General features: G+C 39.2%; 1 non-coding gene across 1 annotated transcript; it reads left to right on the forward strand.

Moving 5' to 3' along the window:
- The first annotated feature begins 11671 nt into the window (after nucleotides 1-11671).
- Nucleotides 11672-11778, forward strand: LOC136332675 (U6 spliceosomal RNA). The gene has a single exon (XR_010730841.1). It is a non-coding gene; the product is annotated as a U6 spliceosomal RNA (small nuclear RNA).
- The last annotated feature ends 215 nt before the right edge of the window (nucleotides 11779-11993 follow it).

The raw sequence follows: 11993 nt of genomic DNA on the forward strand, positions 1-11993 counted from the left end.
ACTGGTATGAAACACATTTGATCCACAATGCTTTATTATTTTTACATATTGTTGGATTGAGTTTGCTAAGTTTTCTTTAGAAATGTTGCATTTTTGTTTATGAAATTTACTATTCTATAGTTTTGTCTGGCTTTGGAATCAGGGAAATGCTGGAATCATAAATGAGTTTCAGTTAATCTCTTTTCTTCAATTTTCTGAAAGTTATTCCTCTTCCTTAGTGTTTGGTAGAGTTCACTAGTAAAGCCATCTCAGCCTGCAATTTGCTTCCTGAGTACATTTTAACTACAAATTCAATTTATTCATTAGATAAAGGGCTATTCAGGTTCTTTCTTTGTGAGTGAGCTCTGGTAGTTGTGTCTTTAAAGAAATTTTAAATTCCATTTCATCTAAGTTTTTTAATTTATAAGCATAAAGTTGTTTGTAATATTTTCTCAGTATTTTTTAAATAGCTATAGAATCTAAGTAATGTCACCTGTATCATTCCTGATATTAAGTTTTGTCTTAAGTAATTTTTTCTGATCAATCTAAATAAAGATTTTTAAAATTTTATTAGTCTACTTAAAGAAATAGCTTTTGGTTTACTGATTTCTTTTTTATTGTTCTTCTATGTTATTGATATTTTCACTTTAATTTTTATTATTTCTCTCGATGTTAGTTGGGTTCAAATTACTCTTCTTTTTCTACTTTTTTCAAGTGTTAAAGATCATTGACTTGAGAATTTTTTTTCTTTTTTGTAATAGACATAGTACTTAAATTTTCCATTAAAATTGCTACAGTGGCATCTTACAAAGGTTGTGTTCTCTTTTTCATTTTCATTATGTTTGAACTACTTTTCTCACCTTTTGTTTTCTTATTTGACTCATGGGTTATTAATAAATGAATCGTTTAGTTTCCAAATATTTGGGAATATTCCAGATACATTGCTGTTAATGATTTCTTTTTTAATTGCCGTTTGTTCAGAAAACATACTTTATACAACTCAAAGCTCTTAAAAGTTATTAAGCATTAAATTATGGCTCAGAATATATTTTATCTTAGAAAATGTTCAAAGTGCCCTTGTAAAAAAAAAAAAATGTGTATCCTGCTGTTTCTAGGTGAAGCAGTCTATAAACTCCAGGTAGGTAAATTCAATTAATAATATTGTTTAAGTCTTCTACATTCTTGCTGATTTTCTGTTTACTTATTCTATCCATTAATAAGAGAGAGGTATTGAAAACTATAAATGTGCCCTGGCCAGTTGGCTAAGTGGTAAAGAGTCAGCTCGGCCCAGCATGAGGATGTCCCGGGTTTGATTTATGATCAGGGCACACAGGAGAAGCGCCCATCTACTTCTCCACTTTTCCTCCTCTTGTTTCTCTCTCTCTCTCTTTTCCTTTTGCAACCATGATTTGATTAGAGCAAGTTGGCCCTGGGCACTGAGAGCAGCTCCATATCCTCTGCCTCAGGTGCTGAGAAGAGCTTTGTTGCTGAGCAGTGGAGCAATGCCCCAGATGGACAGAGCATTGCCCCCTAGTGAGTGTCCTGGGTGGATCCCAGTCAGGGTACATGCAAGAGTCTGTCTCTCTGCCTTCCCTCCTCTCACTGATTTAAAAAAGAAAAAGAAAAAAGAATACTATAAATGCATATTTGTCTATTTTTTTTTTTTTTTGTATTTTTCTGAAGTGAAAAGTAGAGAGGCAGAGAGATGGACTCCCACATGCACCCAGCCGGGATCCACCCAGCATGCCCACTAAGAGGCGATTATCTGCCATTGCTCCATTGCAACTGAAGCCATTCTAGCACCTGAGGCAGAGGCCATAAAGCCATCCTCAGTGCCTGGGCCAACTTTGCTCCAATGGAGCCTTGGCTGTGGGAGGGGACGAGAGAGATACAGCGAAAGGAAAGGGAGAAGGGTGGAGAAGCAGATGGGTGCTTCTTCTATGTGCCCTGGCCAGGAATTAAACCCAGACTTCTACATGTGGGGCCGATGCTCTACCGCTGAGGCACCTGGCCAAGGCCCATATTTGTCTATTTTTCTTTATCAGTTTATCAATATCTGCTTCAGTATTTTGAAGCTCCATTATTAGATGCATAAACATTTAGGCATTTTATGTTCTCCTGATAAATTGACCCAATAGCATTTTGAAATTTCCCTTATCCTTGATGATATTCTTTGCTTAAAAACTACTTTTATATTTATATAGTCACTCCAGATTTTTGTATTAGTGTTCACATTGTATATATTTTTCTATAACTTATTTATGATTTTATATTTTAAGTGCATTTCTTTTAAGTAGCATATCATTGAAACTTTTAAAAAAATCCAATTTGATAAACTCTCCTTTTATTGGAGGTGTTTAGACCATTTACATTTAGTGTAATTATTGATACAATTAGATTTAATCCTGTCACTTGTTGTTTAAATAGTTCTTTGCTCCCTCTCTTCTCTGTCTTATTTGGGATTGAGTATTTTTATGACTAAATTTTATCTCTTCTGTTGTCTTACTTGCTATAACTCTTTGTTCTGTTATTCCATAGGCATTAAAGAATTCATCTTTAAGTGATATTGTACCACTTCACATACAGTGTAAAAAGTTTACAATAGTATGCTTCCACTTCTCTCCTCCTGACCTTGATATTGATATTGTTGTCATTCATTTTACTTATACACATATATAAACATCATTTGTCATCTGTATTATTTTTGTTTAAATAATTAATTATGCTTTATAGTTATGCCTACTTTTCTTTATTTCTTCCTGAGGTCCTGAAGTCTTCTGTTATCATTTCTTTCTGCTAAAATACTTCTGTAGGGCCAGTGGCCACTACCATTGTGATCATGCAGGTTCATATTGGATTCGTGCAGACAGTAAAGAAACAGGGGAGCCAAAAAATGGTGGACCACTCCACTTATTAAAGTCTGGCACTGGCAGATGAGCAGACAGGCAGGGAAGACCACTTTCCTCTCATTCAGGGCTCACAAAGCCCTGACTCAATCTCCAGGTCCTCCTGGAATCAAAGCCCCAACCAGCTTCAGTAGGGCTCCCCAAACCCCTCAGCACTCTACCTCTGCACTCCTTCTTATCTCTGCAAAAATCCCTCCTCCAGCAAACATTAGCAAAACAATGGCCCTTCCCATGCAGGAATCCGAAATTTGCAATCAACTGCCTTGCTGTGCAGGCAAGCACACATGCAGCTGCCCAGCAGCACCATTTTTTAACAATAAAAACAAACTCAAAAAATACAAATTTTACAAACTGATTTGCCCAACAACTTCCTTTAATCATTTCTTAACAGTGGGTCTTCTTGTAACAATAATCTCTTAGTTTCCCTTTGTAAAGTCAGTAGCCGCAGCCACCACCACAGCCACCTAGCTGGTGCAGGTTCACATTTGATTTGGACAGACGGTAATGAAACAACGGAGCCAAGAACTGGTGGGTCATCCTTTATTCTAGACTTGTACTGGCCAATAAGTAAAAAACAAACAGAGGGGGCACCAAAACCCATTCACATGTTCTCCTGTTCCACAACCAGGAGAATCTTTCCAGTTTTCCCTAGAATGAAAGGCTCCCACCTCACCAGTTCAGTGGAGTTCAACAAAGCCCTTTACCTCTGTTCCCTTTCAGCTCCCTGCCGTCTTGCTTGCTTCCTCTCTGCCACCATGTGGCCTCTCTCCCTGCAACAACATGGCCTTCTCCCAAATGACCTCCTAGATCCTCCTTTAAAAACTTTTCAGCTCAAAAGTTCCTCCTCCAGCACCAAACCCCTTCCCAAGCATGAAGGTAAGCAGCCGCCTCATGTGGGCAGCATCATTTTTAACAATAAAAGTGAGCAAAACCAAATAACACAAATTTTACAAACTTATTTGCCAAAGACCCTTTATCTGAGAATGTCTTTACTTCACCTTCATTCTTAAAAAACAGCTGATTTCTTGTTTTTAGTCTGTCATATAAGGAGCTTGGATGTTATCATTCTGTCCTAACAACAAGCAAAAAAACAAACAAACTGAAAAATCAACAACTCTTTTTAGATCTGTCAGAGAGGTGAAGTCACAGGGAAAACCACTGCTCTCCAAATTGGAGAGACAGACAATCAAATAGAGGTAACCACATTTTATGGGAACAAAATCTCCAGGGAAGAAAAACTTCCATGGGAACCAGTTTGGCCAGGGTAAGGCAAGTATTCTCAAACAAGTTCCTGTTGTTATGCCACCATTTACTGGTTCTTTGATAGGGGAAGCAGGCTTTCCTTGGAATTTTTTTTTCTGTGCCTGTTAACAGTTTAAAGTTACAAGTATCCCATCCAGGATCTATAGGAGACAAAAACAAACAAACAAAACACTTAAAAATCAAATAGGAAACCACCTGCTGTGTTTCACCTCAGTCTTGCGGTCTTGGGTACTTTGCTTTATTCTTTATTCTGAGTCTTCCTATGTTTTCTGTGCTGTTATGTTTAGGGATTTGTTGTTGTGAAAGAACAGAACCTGGAGGAATGAAGCTATTCTGTCTCGATTGAAACTGGAGGTCCTCCATCTTTTAAAGACATTAAATGAAAAGATAAAATTCCTCTGGATCTACTCAGGTAGTTACCATATCTGGTATTCTTTTTTACCTTTGCTCAGATCCATATTTTCACCTGAAGTCATTTTTCTTCAGGCTGAAGGATTTCTGTTACCATTTCTTGCCATGTGAATCCGCTGCTGAAGAAATGTTCTGGCTTTTGTATGTCTTTATTTCATCTGCATTTTGAAAGATATTTTTGAATGGGCATTAAATTCTAGATTGACAGATTTTTATCCTTTGAGAATTATAAGAGATATGCTTATCATATGAAATTATTAGGGAGCAAAGAGGGTAAAATTATACTACATGATTTTATAAATAATCACAGATATATAAAATAAGCAAAATTTATACTTAGAGACCAGAAGGAAATAAAATTTTAACTATTCTCCCTTTCTGTGATGGGACTATCAATTATCCATTCTCTTTCTATTTTTCTAGATTTTATTCTTCTCAATATGTTCTCTAACATGTACAGTTTTTTATTGATATAATGGAAATAGTTTTATTATATTAAAAAAACAATAAAGAGAATTTCTAGGACAAGTAACTAAATGAACTCTGATGAAAAGTCAGGACAGTGGTTGTTTGGAGGAAGTCGGTGAAGACTCTGTGAAAGGCACCTGCACACTAGTTTAGGGGGACGGGCATTTCTGTATCCTATTGGGGCATAGGCTACATAGGCATATCTATTTATCAAATTTTTATTGTAAAACTGTGTATTTCACAACATCTCAAAACCTGAAAGAATTGTATATGTAAATTCACTTAGTTGAGGTAGGGATGGAAGATAGCTGAAAGTTAAGATAGGAGCAGAATGACAGAAAGTGGATAAATTACGGAAGCTAGTGATAGGCACACAAGGTTCATTAGACTTTTCTGCTCACTTTGTTTGAAGTTTTCACAGCAAAATGTGAAAACACATGCATAGTCCCTCTGACCTGGATAGGATGCTGACCACTTTTTTCATTTCGAGGAAAATCAAAAACAAGGAGAAAAGAGGGAAAAATTGCTATAAGAGAGACAATGTATGTAATTTAATTAGATAATTCTTCACTAGACAATCTTCCTACAAAAAGAGAATCTTTGTGCCTGGTTGTCTTTAACATTGACTTTTATTGGTTTTAACTGCAAAGGTATACTGCTTACAAAAATTAGGGGATATTTTATCACTTCATATTCATTTTGAAATATCCCCTAATTTTTGTGAGCATATAATTTAAATTTAATGTAAAATAATCACACATTAGAGGAAAGCAAAATTTAGAAAATGGGTTTTTATTTACAACCTTAGAGATTACTATTCTCAACAGTTTGGTAAACCACTCAGGTGTGTGTGCGTGTGTGTGTGTGTGTTGACAGAATTGCTTTATAGTACACCTGTTATTCTGCTGCTTCCTCTTTCTCCCTTAACCATCTACTTGGAGTTCTTTATAAAACAGAATAAACACCAGTTTAGAACCAAAAGGTAAAAACAGATAAAAAGGAAGGTCTTTTCTCTTTGGATTCCCAAATCATGTCAATTTTATCCATATTTTAAGATCTGACATGATCTTAAATAAGGACTTTTACCTAAAAATTTAATTTTACATAAATACTATGCTTTTTATTTAAGGACCAAAACAACATCTGAGAGAAAGCACTGAAAACCCCAAGAGCCAGATCCCGAAGTTCCGTGGTTGCTGTGGGGGCCTCGGGGCCTCTGGGGCGCAGGGGACAGCTGGGCTTCACATCCGAGGGGCCAGCCTAGCAGTGACTCAGCACCGCAATGACCTGGGAGCACAGAGCAGACTGACTAAGATGAATTACTTTTAGGAGGAACATTCTTTCCAGCTGACTAATTGCTCTTTTATGATAATGAAAGTGCTTTAAGTTCCTCTTTGTTCATATGCAAATAAACTGGCGAGTTCAAGTCACTCCCAGTGCCAAGGAGAGTAGAGAACCCAGTTCTAGAAGGTGAAATGGTTTTCCCTGAATTTCGCATATTTTCTTATCTGTTCTTAATTCTAAAAGATACTTGTCTTTACCTGATTTACACTCAGATGTGTTTCTTCACTGGTGGATGGACCCTGTTTTGTTGCTCCACAGATTATCAATTGTGTCCATTTCAAATACGAATATTAGACAAGACCAAAGCCCTTGGGAGAGGGGATTGAGGAGTAAAAGGGTGTCCCTTGCAGAGCAGAGCTGTTTTAGGCTTCTTTGTGTCCTCTAAGTCTAAGGCTTAGCTCTAAGGAGCTCAGAGTATCTCGACACCTGCTTTCTAGCTGATGAATTTTCTCAGTATGGATATTGATGTTTTGAAGAGCTAGACTAGCTTCAGTGACACATGGTGAACAGTGAGTTCTGATGAGAAAATATCAGGTCCGATAGAGACCATATTAAGGTCACCAATTGTTCTCCCTTAGGGAGGACAGTCCTTCTTTTGTAAGTTCCATCCTCCCTTGAAAAGCGTCTTCCTACATGTCCTCCTTCTTGATATTGGAAGACTAATCTGTAAATATCCGTATTTGATTGATGCAGAGTCGATCCATTGCGTGTGATGTGATGTATTTGTATTTGACATGATGATTCGTCAAGGATCAGTACAGTGCAGCAAGACACGATTATGAGACTCATGTGCTCCACACGAGAGACCTTGAGAGAGTGCATGATATACTGAGTGCGCAAATGGCTTTATGTGCTTCTTACTGAAACAGACACGGTACATTCGACATTGTAGACTCACGATTATTTCTTTCTCAGTAAATATTCAATCATAGACAGTTAAGCACAATTCACGTAAAATTCAATATGAAGGATATTTCTTGATCAGATATTTCCAATATATTGTTACAAGATGATTCATTGACAAAAAATATTCATTCAATGGAAAGGTTTTTTCTTACAATTATTATTAAAAATTAATAGGCATGTAAGCATAATTACAATATAAAATATTACAAAGTTTTTTATGCATTTATCATATTATAGTGTATTATTGTTGCAGTAAATAAAATGTTTCCTTTATTTACGATATTGTTTTCTTCTATTTATTTTTATTCTCCTTTTCATTGTAAAAATGTTGGTCACCTTAATATTATTGCCCTTCAATGCTTGGCATAAAGCCTCATACATTCACTTGCCCACCCATTCCTTTATTCACTAACTTTTACCACAGGAAGTTCTGGCTATATGTGTGCCCTATCTGCCTAGCCCAGAGATGCCTTCAACTTGAGCCGGCTCTCTGAAGACACAATTATGAACACATCTCAAAACCACGTTCCACCTCCCTCCCACTGCAGGATTGGGATTAGGATGCCTTCTCCAGGACCCTCAAGCCCAGGCACCTTGGCTGTCTGCCCCTGAGAGCCTCCAATTCTGCACCCATCCCCTCTCCTGGGCCTCCTTCCTCTCACCAGTGCCTCAGACCCTCTTCCACTCTGACATCTGCACTTCCTCAGGCTCACCCTGAGGTCCTCGGGGCCCATGCCAGGTAGTCAGAGACTACTCCTTTCAGAGCCAGAAGGCTGCCCAAGGTGGCCTTTTCTGAGATCTCCATCCATGCCCCAATTAAGAGCTACTTGTCACTTTCCCCACTTCTTAGGATTCCAAGAAAATGCTGGTGGCAAAAGCCTGTCCTGGTGTCTGTGCTGAGCTTCCCACCCCACCCAAACCAAAGCAAAACCCAGTCCCTAGGAGGTCAGACCATCCCCCTACAGTGGATTCTCAGGTGTCCTTTTATCTCCACTTGGCAACTCTCAGGCGTCTAAAAAATATTTGTTTATTATAATGTCACGTCCTACTAAACTTGAAAAAGCAAAAACAATCCCTATCGTCTATACTCCGACACACCACGGTTATCATTCAAGTAGATTTGCTCGGGTGCCCGTCCTGTGGGGGTCATCTCACTCACTTGTCGTCCTTCTGTACCCATGGTGCTGCATCTTGCTGTTGTCACAAACACCCCTCTATATTGCTACATTGTTCTCACCATTATCCATTTCAATACATAACACATTTGTCATCAACTATAATTTGAGTACCCATACGACTTTCAAAATGACAATGAACAACACTCTAATAAAACTTTCCTCCACATCTTGGATTACTTTCTTTGGAGAGAGGGTTATGAACTCTAGCAATTCTTGACAAATGATGATAAATTGCCCTCCATGGAAAATCATACAAACATATACTGTCGAGAGCAATGTGTGAAGATAGCCATTTTAGCAGGTCCTGGCCAACATTACAAATTGTCACTCAAATGTTAATTTTCATTAATGTATAAGGCCCAAATATGGTCTTCATTGATATTTCAATTTGATTATTGATGTGACTGTTAAATACTTCTCTGCAGACTAGTGAAGTCACCACAGCTCCAAGCCAGTTCTGTGCCCTGCTGTCTTTCCCTTGGGTTTCTGTACATTTAAAGGCCATTTTTCATAGAAGTTTTCAGGCTCTTCACCTTTAGCCATTGGTGCCAGGCACAACATGCATTACAGAGCCATGGAATGCTTGTTGCTTCTAACCACTGATTCCAGGAATGCCATGTTTTGTAAGCCAGCTTAATTTCATTTTGAGGTGGTTTCCACTTCAAAGGACTTGGCAAGAGTTATATCCTGTTGTGGTAAATTAGGTACCCATTTCCCTCATCTTGAAGAATCAGCCTATTGGGTTAGATGAGGGCACAAGGTGCCACCTCCTTCTTGGCAGCCCTCTTGGTGACATCTATATCTGGAGTAAGTACCCAAGGGGCACTAATCTTGGAAAGCATTTGATTTACCTAGATGTGTTTGGTCACGCCAGTGGCATGTAAGGAGTGACTCAGAAGTGAGGGTCCTCGAGGGCTGATGGCCTCAGCAAAGAAGGCTCTAAAGCACTTGTCTTCTTCAGTTGCCACCGCAGCCCCTTACCTTGAGAAGGTAAGCTGAGAAAGGGCCAGAGTCTCTTCAATTAAAGGATGATGAGGCCGAAGAGGAGGTCTTAGTGCAAAATGTGTCTGCTTGCCTTGGGCAGAGACAAATGCATTTTTTGTGTACGACTGACACATGCTTGTGGCACCTTTACTCTGTCCAAACACCTAATGACTACTTCACAGTAAGACAGACCCTGCAAACAGAACAATCTCCACTTGCCAGGCAGCCCCTGGAGACAGAGTTGTGGAAATTACATCTTCCCTGATTAGGAGGACTGGTTGCACCCCTGCCCACCTTGATACACTCTGGCTCCCAGCCTCTCTGGACCTTTGCGATTCCCTTTAAGGCTCCCTGCCACTCCCTCCCACACATTGTCAAGGTTTATACCAGGTCATAATGGGCTGAGACTTTCTTATTCTCTTTATCAAACCATCCTGAATGCCTACCATGTACTAGATTGCAAAGAAATAAAGCCACCCTCTAGGAATTCACAGACAACAGAATCCATGACCAAGAGCACTGTGGGCTGAAAGCTCTGCCAGCTAGGCACAGGACAATAGCAGGAGAAGGGGCCAACAAGTTTCTCAGAAAACATGGAGCCGAAGTTGAATTTTGGAGCTGGAGAGAGATGTTAAATTAGAAATGGCCCCTGTACTTTAAATGTTATCTCAAGAGCACTAAGTGTCAAGAAAGATTTCAGGCAAGCCAGGGAGGGAGGTATGGCTAACTTTACATTTGGGAAAAATCCCTTTGGCAGCTATGTTGGATGTAGATGAGTAGATGGGAAGGCCAAGTGCATTGGTCTTATCCCCAGGAGGATATGCTGAGTCTTCTGCCCAAGCAGCAGTCAGGGGTGTGGGGAGGATAGATTGGCTTAGAGGCATTAAAGAGGAGATGCCAACCTTGAATCTTGTGGTAAGAAAGGAAGCTTTCTGGTTTAGGCAATGTACTCATATTTGGGGAGAAGAAGATGAGTTCAGTATTGTATGTATTAAATTCTACACACCAAGAAGAACTCTAAGAGTTGTCCTGGGTTGCCCAGAACGCAGAACCACAACCTGAGACTCACAGCAACATATAAGAGGCGGTTAAGTCCATGGTGGGTGCCATGCAGGACCTGCTTATGGAAGCCAGGGTCACTGACATCTAAAATGGGAACAAGAGAAAAAGATGGTGCAAAAGAGATTGAGAATCCTGACCACAATGGTTGGACAAAATAGAATTTCTGGAAAGAGGTGTCTACTGAGTCTAATGTTAGAAGATAAGGAAAAGATCAAGAAATGTCTACTAATTGGGACAAAAGAGAAATAATGATTATCAGTAGTTAGTTCAGGAAGCTTGGCTCTGAAAAGAAGTTAGGATGAGAGGGGAGTATGAGGTCGAAAGAGATTATATCAAGATGGGATATTTCAGTGCATACGAATGCATGGAACATTATAATTTACATAAATACAGCACTCTTTTATGATTTCTTACACTGGGCATAGCACCTTCTGAAGCCTGCTTTCTTTGAAAAGTGAGTTTTCTCCCATTTGTGTGTGGAGAGAGCAGGACAAACTGACATGTCAAAAGGTGGTCATTGATGCCAATTCCAAATCAATAGGAATACTCAATCTGGGGGTCAGTGAAGAGGGAAACTTTATTCAGTGAAAAACAGCTCAATTGTGATACGGCACAGCTGTGAAAACAGCAAGGCTGGAGGGAGCCCTGAGACCAGGCCCCTCTGACCAGACAGTTTTGCTCTGCTTCTGACCAATCTGTTTGTGCTATGCTGGTCTGCTCCACCCTGCTCTGGTTAGCTCCATTCTGTACCAGTCTACTCTGGCAAAACACCTTCAGTATTTCAGCTCATCCATAGAAACACAATATTTCATGGGAAGGGGAAATGCCTTCTCAGAGCCAGCAGGAGCTGGCTTATATAAACAGGAGTTCACACGCTTGGTCTCAGATTGGTCTTCCTCATGGAAATGAGAACTCTAAATCCTTGCAGTTTGATTTGTTCAAAATATATTGTTTTGATTGGTCAGAATAGAGCCTACCTGGTTTGTTAAAGCTGTGATGCTCTAATTGTATAGGGAAAGCCTCAGTCCTATTGGTTGAAATAGGATTTCAGGAACTCCTTTATAGTGGCTGGCTCAGCTAACAGAGTCAAAGTACAGGCAGGCAGTTCCGTGCAGTCTTCTCCCTGAAGTGGAGTTTGTGTGAGAGATCCTTGTGTAAAAATAGCTGAGAGTGCTCACTTTGGCAGCACATATACTGTAATTGGAATGATACAGAAAAGATTAGCATGACCCATGCACAAGAATGACATGCAAATTCGTGAAGCATTCCATATTTTTTAAAGACATCACAAAAATTTCAAAGTCAGACAGTGCTACCTAATGCACAGACAAAATAGGCAGAAAGAGAAATATGACCCAAATGAATCAACAAAAAGAATCTCCATAAAAAGAACTGAATGAGTTGGAAGTAATCAAACTACCAGATGCAGAGTTTAAAATAATGATTTTTAGTATGCTCAAGGATCTTAGAGCAACAATGGATGGACATAATG

Source organism: Saccopteryx bilineata, chromosome 3, assembly GCF_036850765.1.
Source record: "Saccopteryx bilineata isolate mSacBil1 chromosome 3, mSacBil1_pri_phased_curated, whole genome shotgun sequence".
In the NCBI taxonomy this organism is placed as follows: Eukaryota; Metazoa; Chordata; class Mammalia; order Chiroptera; family Emballonuridae; genus Saccopteryx; species Saccopteryx bilineata.